We start from the raw sequence: 10,819 nt of genomic DNA, 5'->3' as shown, positions 1-10,819 counted from the left end.
TTTTGATAAAAGTCGGAGCAAATTTTCTGCCTCTCTTATCAGTGTTGTTATGACATCGAATAGATATTTCAGACCCTTAGCATCCTTATTATCAATATGTTGAATATCTTTGATAGCGAAATAAATGTATTTTTTTATTGATTGAAGATAAAAACATAATTTTAACTTTAATATCTCAGTGATAATCGGTAATCGAATTTTGCCTTTCGGTAATGAAACGCAAAAACTCCTCCAGATTCTTTGCTCCGCTCTAACCTTATTGCGGAAATATAGTTTAAGATAATATCTTTTTTTGTTGTTATCTTTAAATGCAATTTATCAAAGTTGATTGATATGTCTAAATTAGCCTGTTTAATTTTAGCTGTCTTCAGCGACCATATTAATGGCGTTATTACAATACTATTTTAACCTTAGAATGCATGATTTTTTTTATATAAAATATATATGTGCGTGTATGTTTCAAATAACTGTATAGAATTCGGATTTTTTTTTTGTGAAATTTAAAAATAAAATCTGCCAAATGGCTACATTATGAATCAAACGAATTCCCAGGGAAACAAATCACATTATAACAATACTGCAATAAAAATAGAAGTCCCTTTTTACCGATATAAAATTTTACAATGCAAAAAATATTTTTATAGTAATTTCAATGGTAGACCCATTTATATAACAGCATCTTGATATTTTTACAAGTTTTCACTTTAATTCGATAATCGCTATTGCCGTAAATTGGTCTTTTCTAACAATTCAAATCAAAATGTAGTTAAAAATAAAGAATTCCAAACACTCATTGTTGCCTTTTGGAAGAGTTGTGGTGAAAGCGTATAAGCCTGTTAACAACTACGCTGCACGAGCAATTGCTTTTGTATCATGGTCATGTTACTGGACTGCGAAGCACAAGGTCCCAGATTCTATCCTCGCTGATCTCAATCCGCCACATTGGTGACCCGGACGTGATTTGAACACGCAACTTTCTGATATCTCAATCCGCCACAGAGTCATGTAAAGCTTATAAATGGAAATAAAAATATTTAGTCAAATGGTTAAACGATGTATTATAGGGTTAGTTTTGACTACATAATAGTGATAGAGAATTCAAGTTGTTTATCGGTGAAATTAATTTGCGGCGATAGCTGTCAAAATCGGTTCAGTTGTTTTGGTTTGGGGTTCTGTCTAATGCTCGAAAACGAAAATGGAGGGGGCAGAAAATTCTTATTAACATATCTAGAATAAATAAGCTTTCACATGAAATACAATTTGGCGAAGTTTAGACATTACATATTTTATTTAATTATTAGCACTGTCGAAGTTTTGTCACATTTTTCCTCTATTGTGTAGAAGTATTTCTCCGATAAATCTTAAAAATAGAGGACGCAGAAAGTCAAGCAACTATTCATGATACACGTATCTAGATGTAATGAAATTTCACTTGGAACAAAATGCGAACTTGGACCGGTAGTTATGGTTCATTGGTTTCCCTTGTTTTTTTTAAGCATATAGATGATAAGCAATGAAGAACAAAACACGTGAAACGTTATTTCTAGTTTTCAAGTAGTTACTTTTAAAGATTGAGTACGGAATACTCTCTAAAAAAACTTCATTTTCTGACAGAATTATTTTTGTATTTACTGAAATTCAGAATCATAATAATACACATTTCAAAAGAGTATTATTTAGAAATAAATTAAGAATATCCTAAGAATGAAGAACACGTTTTTATTTAAAAAAATATTTTTATTAAAAAACATTAATAGAATATTATGAAACCTTAGGGCCGGCGTCCTAGCGTAGGGGTAGCGAGTCTTCCCCGTGATCTGGGCATCCTGGGTTCGAGTCCCGGTGTGGGCATGGTTGTTGTTCGATGTGTGAATGTACCCCCTGTAAAAAGGGGCTGTACAAGCGAATGAATGATGCGTGAGTAGAAAGGGGCTGTACAAGCGAATGACTGATGCGTGAGTAGCTAAGTCGTGCTCTTGGCCCTAGTTGGTGCAACTATAAAAACAAGAGACGCTCCCCCACCGGCTTAAATCGCTGTCTTCGTAACAGCGGGCTTGTCCATGGCAAGTGCCATAAGAAACAACATCAAGCATTTGAAATCAAGTTGAATTCTTTTATAGTATTTTAAAACAGTAACAAAGTCTTCTTGTTCATGTAGTTACTGAGAAAAATAAAAATATTTTTGGTTATAAATATGTTGTTTACATTATTCATATTAAGTTAAGGCCATACTCTAAGCATTAAAAAATGAAAAATAGTTTTTGATAAAGATGAGACAATAAGTAAAAAAAAAAAATAAGATTCACTGAAATAACTGATGCTCAATGTGATCATTTCGGGAACTATGAATTTTCATAATTTAAGCAAATGATCATAATGAACAAGTTTCAAATAAGAAGAGTACAAAAGAAAATCATGAGATATTACAGCACCCTTAAAAATTCATGAGTTCTTCGCAGATACTCGCAATTTTCTCCATCCTAATAAATCAGGTTACATAACATAACATTCATAACATACATAATACATAACGTTCATAAAATTGGGTAGATATATTACCTGCTTGTGCCGCAACTTCTACAATGCCCTATCATAGGGATATTTCGCATACCATGTATCACTATAGAAAGAAATCCATCGGATAAGATCGTGATGGGTATGCGATTGTCCATCGCAGACAATCCATCATGAGAGAAAACCCTTTTGTGGTAGCTCAACACACTGCTGCTAAAATGAGAAAGCATATTGTAGTGAATATCTTATAAGTTAGTTAACAGGCACGCTACCCGAGCAATTGCTTTTGTATTGTGGTCATGTTACTGGACTGCGAACCACAAGGTCCCAGCTTCTAGCCTCGCGCATCACAGTCTGCTACATTGGTGACTTCGGACGATGAACCTTCAACCTTCGTACAGCTGTTGTGGCGCCATCTACCCGCAACCCAAAGTCGTCAGATTCACTTGATGCAGCAACACAAAAAAAAGGCCGCAGCAACCCAAAGTCATCAGACTCACTTGACACAGCAACAGCATCAGCAACCACTCACCCACACAACGCTTGGCGCTACTCAAATGGGTACAGGCGCATTAGAATCAATAGCTAAGACATCACCACTCAACAGCCATATCGTTCGACTCACTGGAGGGAGAGTCTGTAGTGAATAGCTTATAAGCCAGTTAACAGCTACGCTACCCAAGCGATTACTTTTGTATTGTGGTCATGTTACTGGACTGCGAATCACAAGGTCCGAGGTTCTATCATAACAATTCGCCACAATGCTTTGAAACCCCATGTGTCGATGCGCAGATGCTAAGGCAGTCATCCAACTGCTTCTTTTCTAAAATAAAAATGATATGTAACCCATTAAAATAATGAGTTAGCATGTAGCAATCTATCCAAAACTCTTCGTTACTAGCTCACCTGTTTATGACGACTCTCCAATACACTTAAACGTCCTCCCGCTGGTGTGGAGAGGGGGGTGCCAGCTCAGGTGTAGTCCTCGTCATCTGACCACGGCTCAAAATGACGAGGTCCGTCCCAAAATAGCCCTTGTGTTGCTTCAAACGGGACGTTAATATAACCAAACCATCTCCAATACACTTCTGGGGTGATTTCACATAATGGTAGACGAAACATTTGTCTTAAAATGGTATTGAGAATTCACGCTATGAAGTTAAGAGAAATTCTTGGGAGAAAAATTAGAACTTCTCCTCCAATTTACCATTTCAGAAAAGAATTTCATGTTTCTAAATTATCCAGGTACAGTCTTACTTCCCCCAAAAATTGTTAATCTAGTGCTAAAATATCTTTGATGTACTTTCAAAACATAAGATGAAAATTTGTTAGCCAAAGAAATAGGTAAACATATGTGAAACCCCTTGTCCGAAAATATGAGTCCTCTCTATTTTCGAAACGGCTTCTTATTGTTAAATTAATAAACTCAATTTAATTTTGAGATAAATATCTGTCTTCACTAAAAGAAAATAAAAAACAAAATAAATCAATTAAAAATATGATAAATAAATATTATATAAATTCAAATACAAAATAAATAAATATAAAAAAATCAAAATAAATAAATTCGTTTAGTTCAATAATTTTCTTTTATATCTTTGTGATATCGATTTGTTATCTTATTTCACGTCCTTCAACAGAGTGAGATAAAATGAATGGGATTAAAAGAACAAAAGAAAGTTCTGAGCATGCGCGTCAAAATACAAATAGAAATTTCTCTCAAGTTGCGTTTTTCTTAGTTGCCAATAAGCCATCGCATCAAAGAAATTATAGTTTGCTAAACTGGCTAGTTATTGACTTTCTCTTTGTCTGTTGTGTTTGATTTGCACCGAATTGTATTTCTAAGCATTATCTGCTGTTTTATAATTATTAGCGACAAGCAAAATAAACGAATAATATTGTGGTGAAAAGCTTATAAGTCAGATAACAGCTACGAAACACAAGCAATTGCTTTTGTCTTGTGGTCTTGTTACTCGGCTGCGAACCACAAGGTCCCAGGTTCTATCCTAGCTCATACCAATCCGTCACATTGGTGACCTCGGACAATGAACCTTCAACCTTCGTACAGATGTTGTAGCGCCATCTACCCACAGTCGTCAGATTTACTTGACGCAGCAGCACAAAGTCGTCAGACTCACTTGGTGCAACAGCAACCACTCACCTACAAACGTTTGGCGCTTCTCAAATGCTCAAATGGGTACAGGCGCATTAGACTCAACAGCTAATACATCACCAATCAGCACCCATATCATTCTTCTCCGACTCACTGGAGAGAGAGTACTGTGGTGAAAAGCTTATAAGTCAGAAAACAGCTACGAAACACAAGCAATTGCTTTTGTCTTGTGGTCTTGTTACTCGGCTGTGAACCACAAGGTCCCATGTACTATCCTCGCTACAATATAATTAAATGTAACTATAAACATATTGCTTTAACTGTATAAATTTGTTTTATCATGTTAATAATAATTAATATGCATATTTTACATTTACGAAGTCAATCGTAATTACAATCGCCAAAAAAAATTGTCCTCTGTACTTTGATAAATTTTTATGTTTCAGATCCTTCTAAATCCAATGAAATCACTTTCAGAATTATGTCTATCTGTGAATACGATAATTCAGAAAGCAACAAACTAGACAGATGAAATTTGGTATTCAATCTCTAAATTAAAGTTTTACATTGCTATCGAATTTTTTAATAAAATCTATCCATGGAAATCTGCTTGTCTACTCCTGCACTTCTAATGTTTATTGGGTCACTATCAGAACTATAATTGTGCGTGAAATTTTGGACTAAATTCATCATCGTCTGTTAGTCTGTTTATTTGTTGGCATGTGAATAGGATAATTCAAAAATGCAAAGGTTTTTACAGATGAAATTAGATATGTTGTCTCCAAAATTTTAGATCCATATCAAGTTTTGGATCCAATGATTACAGAAAAAATATCCGCAGTGTATAATTCTGTTAATTTCTTTAAAGTACGAATGAGAAAACGCATCGTATTCTGTTATTATACAAGAAAGAGAATACTCCCATTTGTATAAAAATATAGAAAGGACATCTCATTCACATTGTCATAATAATTTTTAAGAAGAATTAAGATTTGGTTATATTAACGTCCCGTTTGAAGCAACACTAGGGCTATTTTGGGACGAACCTCGTCATTTTGAACCGCGGTCAGATGACGAGGACGACACATGAGCTGGCACCCCCCTCTCCACACCATACCACACAAGCGGGAGGACGTTTGGTCATGACGGATTTAACGTGGAACAAACCCCCTTACACGACGGTTCTTCGGTGGAATCGGGTCACGAACCTGAAAAAGAAGAATTAAGAGAATTTTGTTAAGGAATTTAAGTATTTTTGCCAACAACTAGAGAAAGTTTGAACCTAATTCAGCCCTTATTATTTTTAATAATTATATTTATGACAAAAAAGTCTCAATTTACTATCACCAGTTTCAAAAATTGTTGTGTTTTCTTATGACACAAGGCAGCGATTTTAAGCCGGTGGGGAAGCGTCCCTTGTTTTTATAATAGCTCCAACTAGGTCCAAGAGTACGATTTAGCTACTCACACATCACTCATTCACTTGCACCACCCCTTTTTACAGGAGGGCACATTCATACATCTCACAGATAGAACAACGTAAGAAATACCATGCCAAATTGGGGCTCGAACACAGGACGCCCAGATCACGGGGAAGATGCGCTACCCCTATGCCAGGACGCCGGCAGTTTCAAAAACTAGCAACTAAATGTAAATGAAACTTCCATGTATTATATTGAAATGTTGTTTTGCTTATATTTAATTCATGCTTGCCTTTGAAGTGAAAAATTGAGTAACAGGCGCAGTTTCCCAGAAACTTTCTCGTATTCTCTCTAAAAAAAGCGATATTCTCCTCCTCGACGCCGCATAAAATTGTGGATCTTAGATAAGCTACAAGTACTCAAATTTTTATTTTTAGAGTATCTTACATGAAAATTAAGTGCTTCGCGGTATTGTAAAGAAACCCAGTGCTGGTTATTAACGCTATACCACTGGCGAACAAAATTTACGAAAAAAAAATCATATTAATAAACAATCTTTAGAGATATGAAGAAGGAGATTAATCGCTGTCACGGTTAATACACAAGTACACGAAAAAAATAGAGATTTTGAGAGTATTTTTTTCTAGGACTTAAGCCAAATTTGACACTGGACTACAATTGTAATCAGACTACCATAAACATAATACATAATTTCATTTACTTAAAATATGTTGAATTTTTGAGCTATCGCGTTTACAAGCATGCGAAGATTTTCTAAAGATATGATTCAAAATTTGATAAAGATCACCATTTTAGATGTTAAAAATGTGAACCAAATTTTATTTTCCTAATTTGTTAAATTTTTGAATTATTGATTTTTCAAACATCTATAAAGATCCTCAAATTTGGTTTGACATTCCACTTATGGATCCTCAGATTTGATGTAGGTCTACATTGTATTAGCTAAATATATATACCAAATTTTAGCTATCTAGCTTTTTATATGTTGTTTTTATCGTATTTTCTTACCCCTGGAAGATTTCTTCTTTACAGGTGTCGTCCAAACTTCTAAAAAAATGTACAAATTTAGTATAAAAGAAACTTATGCAGTCTTTTCCATTTAACTTAAAGAGTTTTTGAGTTTTCATGTTAACAGACAAATAGACAACTCTATTATTTAAAACAATGTTTCTTGAGCTCAAGGATGTCTTAAACTTGAAGATTCGTCAAAATCTCGAGATCGAATTTTTTTGACTATTACAATACTTTCCCTTCAAATATTTCGTATAACATAAAGTAAAAACGAGTCGGAATTTGTTTCCGCTAATTATCGCTTCAGGTCAAATTCTACAACCGCAACTATAAAAGAAAGCCTTCTCACATAACAGCAACAACGCTCAAATAGCTTTCATGATAATTATGACACAAAGTGGAAATGGCGTAGAAACTGGAAACTTTTAAATTATAAATTTTTTATCCTATTTCCGATAATTAAGCGAACACGAAAGAGGACGGAGTGCCAAATAATTTTTTCGACTGTCTGTACCTCTACTCTGACGAGAAAAATAATATGCATATTCTTCAATAATTTATTTACGGATCTAACAAGCGACCACTTCTAATTATCAATTCTAAAAGCCGGCGTGTTTGCTTATTTTAAAGACTGTTTGTTTTTGTTGTTTATGTAATTCTGTTATTGCAAGTAATAATTTTTCCTGGAGTCGCAAATGCTAGTCTATTACAGCATCCACGCTAGTGAAGTAAGAATTGAAAGGAGGTAAGTCTCGAATTAGATGGTTTCTGAAGCTTTCAATCAAGAAAGTTTATCGACAATGTATTTTAATTTTCTCTCTGTTTGATAATCTAGTATAAAATGATAAGTTAATGGAAACTGTAAGATTAAACATACTTTTTATTTATTAGTATTTTTTATCAAAGAAAGTTTATTTTCTATAATTTTTTTTCGTAATGTAATGAGTAAGTAAAAATAAATTAGTAAATTGAAATTGTAAATATATATGTATGTGTGTGTGTGTATTATAAGATATTTTCCAATGTTTTATTAAAAACATATTATCTTACGAGTGAAATGTTTTCGTAATTAACTACAAGTAAATTAATTAAATTAAGGGTTCAAACTTTCATTCCAAGACTGTTTGTGTCAAAAATTAGAACATGTTCACAATAAATATCAGAATTGATATTTTAATTTAAATTTAAGATAAAACTTAAGGATAAAAACAGATAATACATTTACTACATAAAAACATAATACATAAAAACAGATGTAATACATTTCGGTATTTTAAAAGTAAAGAAATAATTTATCTATACGTTTTAATTGTTTATGCATTATTAATAAAATATCATAAAATTCCCAATTTGCAGTATTGCACTTTTTTTTTCTAAAAAAAATACGTAACATTAATTTTATTTTATTAATTTCTTGAGTTGCCTATCCAAAAACAAGTTCTTAACCCATTAGCTGCCACAATCCCATTTGGAGATTTGGATATTTTACGGACACTCGACATCAAATATATATCTGGTGCGCCTAACAGTTTAGTTTCATTCTTTATATATATACATCAATCAATATTGTGTGTAGCAGAAAATGTGTATTCTGTGTTTCGTTTCTTTATGAAAAGCCAACAAATTCCGCACTCGTCTGTAAACTGAACGGAACAGAATTGTCATATTTGAAGCATTACCTTTTTGACTTGATTTTTATAATATAATGAAATACAGTATATAAACATGTAATTAAGAGGTTATAGCAACGATTTGCTTCTTACTTGTCTTTTACTTTTTATTGAAATGATTTTATTTATCGTTTTATAACGACACTATTTTTTAAAAATATCATTTTCAAAAACAAAAGAAAATTTGATTATCTTGTATCTTTAAACGAGCAATTCTTATATGTATTCTTATATTCTTCTATTTATTTATTATTATTATTCTTCTTATATTTATTTATTTATTAATTCTTATATTTATTTATTTATTTCATCTTGGAAGCGGCTCTGATGATTCGGATCAAGTTTTGCTTGGACAAGGTTTTGCTTTTTAAGTTCATTTACATAGGTGTCTTTCCTGAAAAGGCGCGATTTTACAAACAAAAAAAATTTATAACTTAATATTAGAATAACTTTATTCAATTTCCACTTCGAAGTGCCAGTTTTGTAGTATTGTGGTCAGAACAATATGAATGACGCACGTCTTGCGAGTCCTCGGTTCGAGCCGCGCTCTCTGCTTTATTTTTTTACTTATGTATTTGTATTCAATATTTTTGCTTTTTAAGTTTATTTATATAGGTGACTTTCCTTAAAAAAGCGATTTTGCACATAAAAAAAATATTTTTTGTAACTAACTAATAGGGCTTTTTTCTATCTGCTCTTATGGTGATAATGTCACACAGCACCATCTCATACCGATTTCAAAATGGTAAAACTGAGTGTGAGTTCAAAAATAATTAATGATAGATAAACTGTGAAATGAATACTGTAATTGTGTAGAATAACGCGTTAAACTCAGTGCATTCGTGATTTTCTTTATTTAAATGACCGGTTCATATGCAGGTAAGATTGAAAAATATTTATATGTAATCAGTATGCGATTCGTATCTAAATATTTTCTTCGAAAAAGCAGAATTTTACAAATAAAAACAAAGAAAAAAACTGCCGAGCGATATAATGTTACACAAATTTTTGTGCATATATAACTTCTCCGGCAAAAAAATTTTTAAAAAAAAGCAATTGGCAATTAATGGGTTAATTTTGCATCCAAATGTGTTACCGGATTAGCTTGGAGATTGGAGGGGGGATTTAACAGCTGATTTCGCTTTAAAATGAGAATAAAAACAATTTATCCTAAAAAAAGATTTTTGATTAAATTGTTGTAGATATTAAGAGTCTTTTACAATGGACTTAGTCAATGTGTACTGCCTGTCCAGTCTTAGTCGCTATATTGAATCAAGTGTAGACTATACTTTGTCGCAGGGACCTGTTGGGAAAAATCGGTCCAGTTGGTTAAAGGATAACCATGAATATAAATAATGAATAAATGTAATGTAATAATAAATAAATAAATTAGAAGGTCCACTTCATGCTTATATATTGTCAATTTCAATCTCTCCATTTCGAATGGCGCTTATTGGATACCTGTGGATAGGCAGATGCGTCTTAAGCCGCGGTCCAACGACCGGGTGATCTTCACAGATGCGGTCATAAAACTGTCACCCTTCCTTCGTGGTACCACCCCCGCCTGTGGCAGCGGACCCACAACCAGAGAAATCTTCAGACGGCACGCGTTCCCCTTTCGACCGCTCAAAACCCTCAGTTTCTTTGACTCCCTCCCCCCCCCATAGCCCAAACAAATTTTCCGGTTCTTTGATGTTTATCCATCTACCGACCTTTTGCGGGAAACTACAGGCGTACTACAGGCGTACCACGGGCGACGGGGGAGTGTGGTCCCCCAGTGGGTTGGATGTCAGATTTATGACCAAATCCGTGAGGTGGCAGGTCGTTGGACCGCCTCTTTACAGAGCTTAGCGGGGCTGTTTTTTTTTTGTTTGTTTTTTTCTCCTTTAAATACTGATTACATATGAATATTTTTAAACCTTACCTACATATGAACTGAGAATTTAAATTGATAAACAATGAATGTATTTAGTTTAACATGTTGTTCTTATATTGGCTGAATAAATTAAAATTAAGGGTTTTTCTTAAAGGTTTCCTAGGTATTGTAAAGTGCACAGGTTGGCTACAGA

At 33.4% G+C, this 10,819-nt stretch overlaps 1 protein-coding gene across 2 annotated transcripts in view; it reads left to right on the top strand.

Moving 5' to 3' along the window:
• The first annotated feature begins 7,697 nt into the window (after positions 1 to 7,697).
• LOC129957368 (uncharacterized) overlaps positions 7,698 to 10,819 on the top strand; it is a 43,275-nt gene continuing 40,153 nt past the window's right edge. For both annotated transcript variants that reach the window (XM_056069659.1, XM_056069658.1), the window contains exon 1: positions 7,698 to 7,825. The gene's annotated coding sequence lies outside the window, so the exon portion shown is untranslated. The remainder of the gene's footprint in view (positions 7,826 to 10,819) is intronic.

This window comes from Argiope bruennichi, chromosome 11 (assembly GCF_947563725.1).
Source record: "Argiope bruennichi chromosome 11, qqArgBrue1.1, whole genome shotgun sequence".
In the NCBI taxonomy this organism is placed as follows: Eukaryota; Metazoa; Arthropoda; class Arachnida; order Araneae; family Araneidae; genus Argiope; species Argiope bruennichi.
The sequence above is the reverse complement of the archived record's forward strand: the minus strand, read 5'-3'. Positions and strand labels throughout refer to the sequence as shown.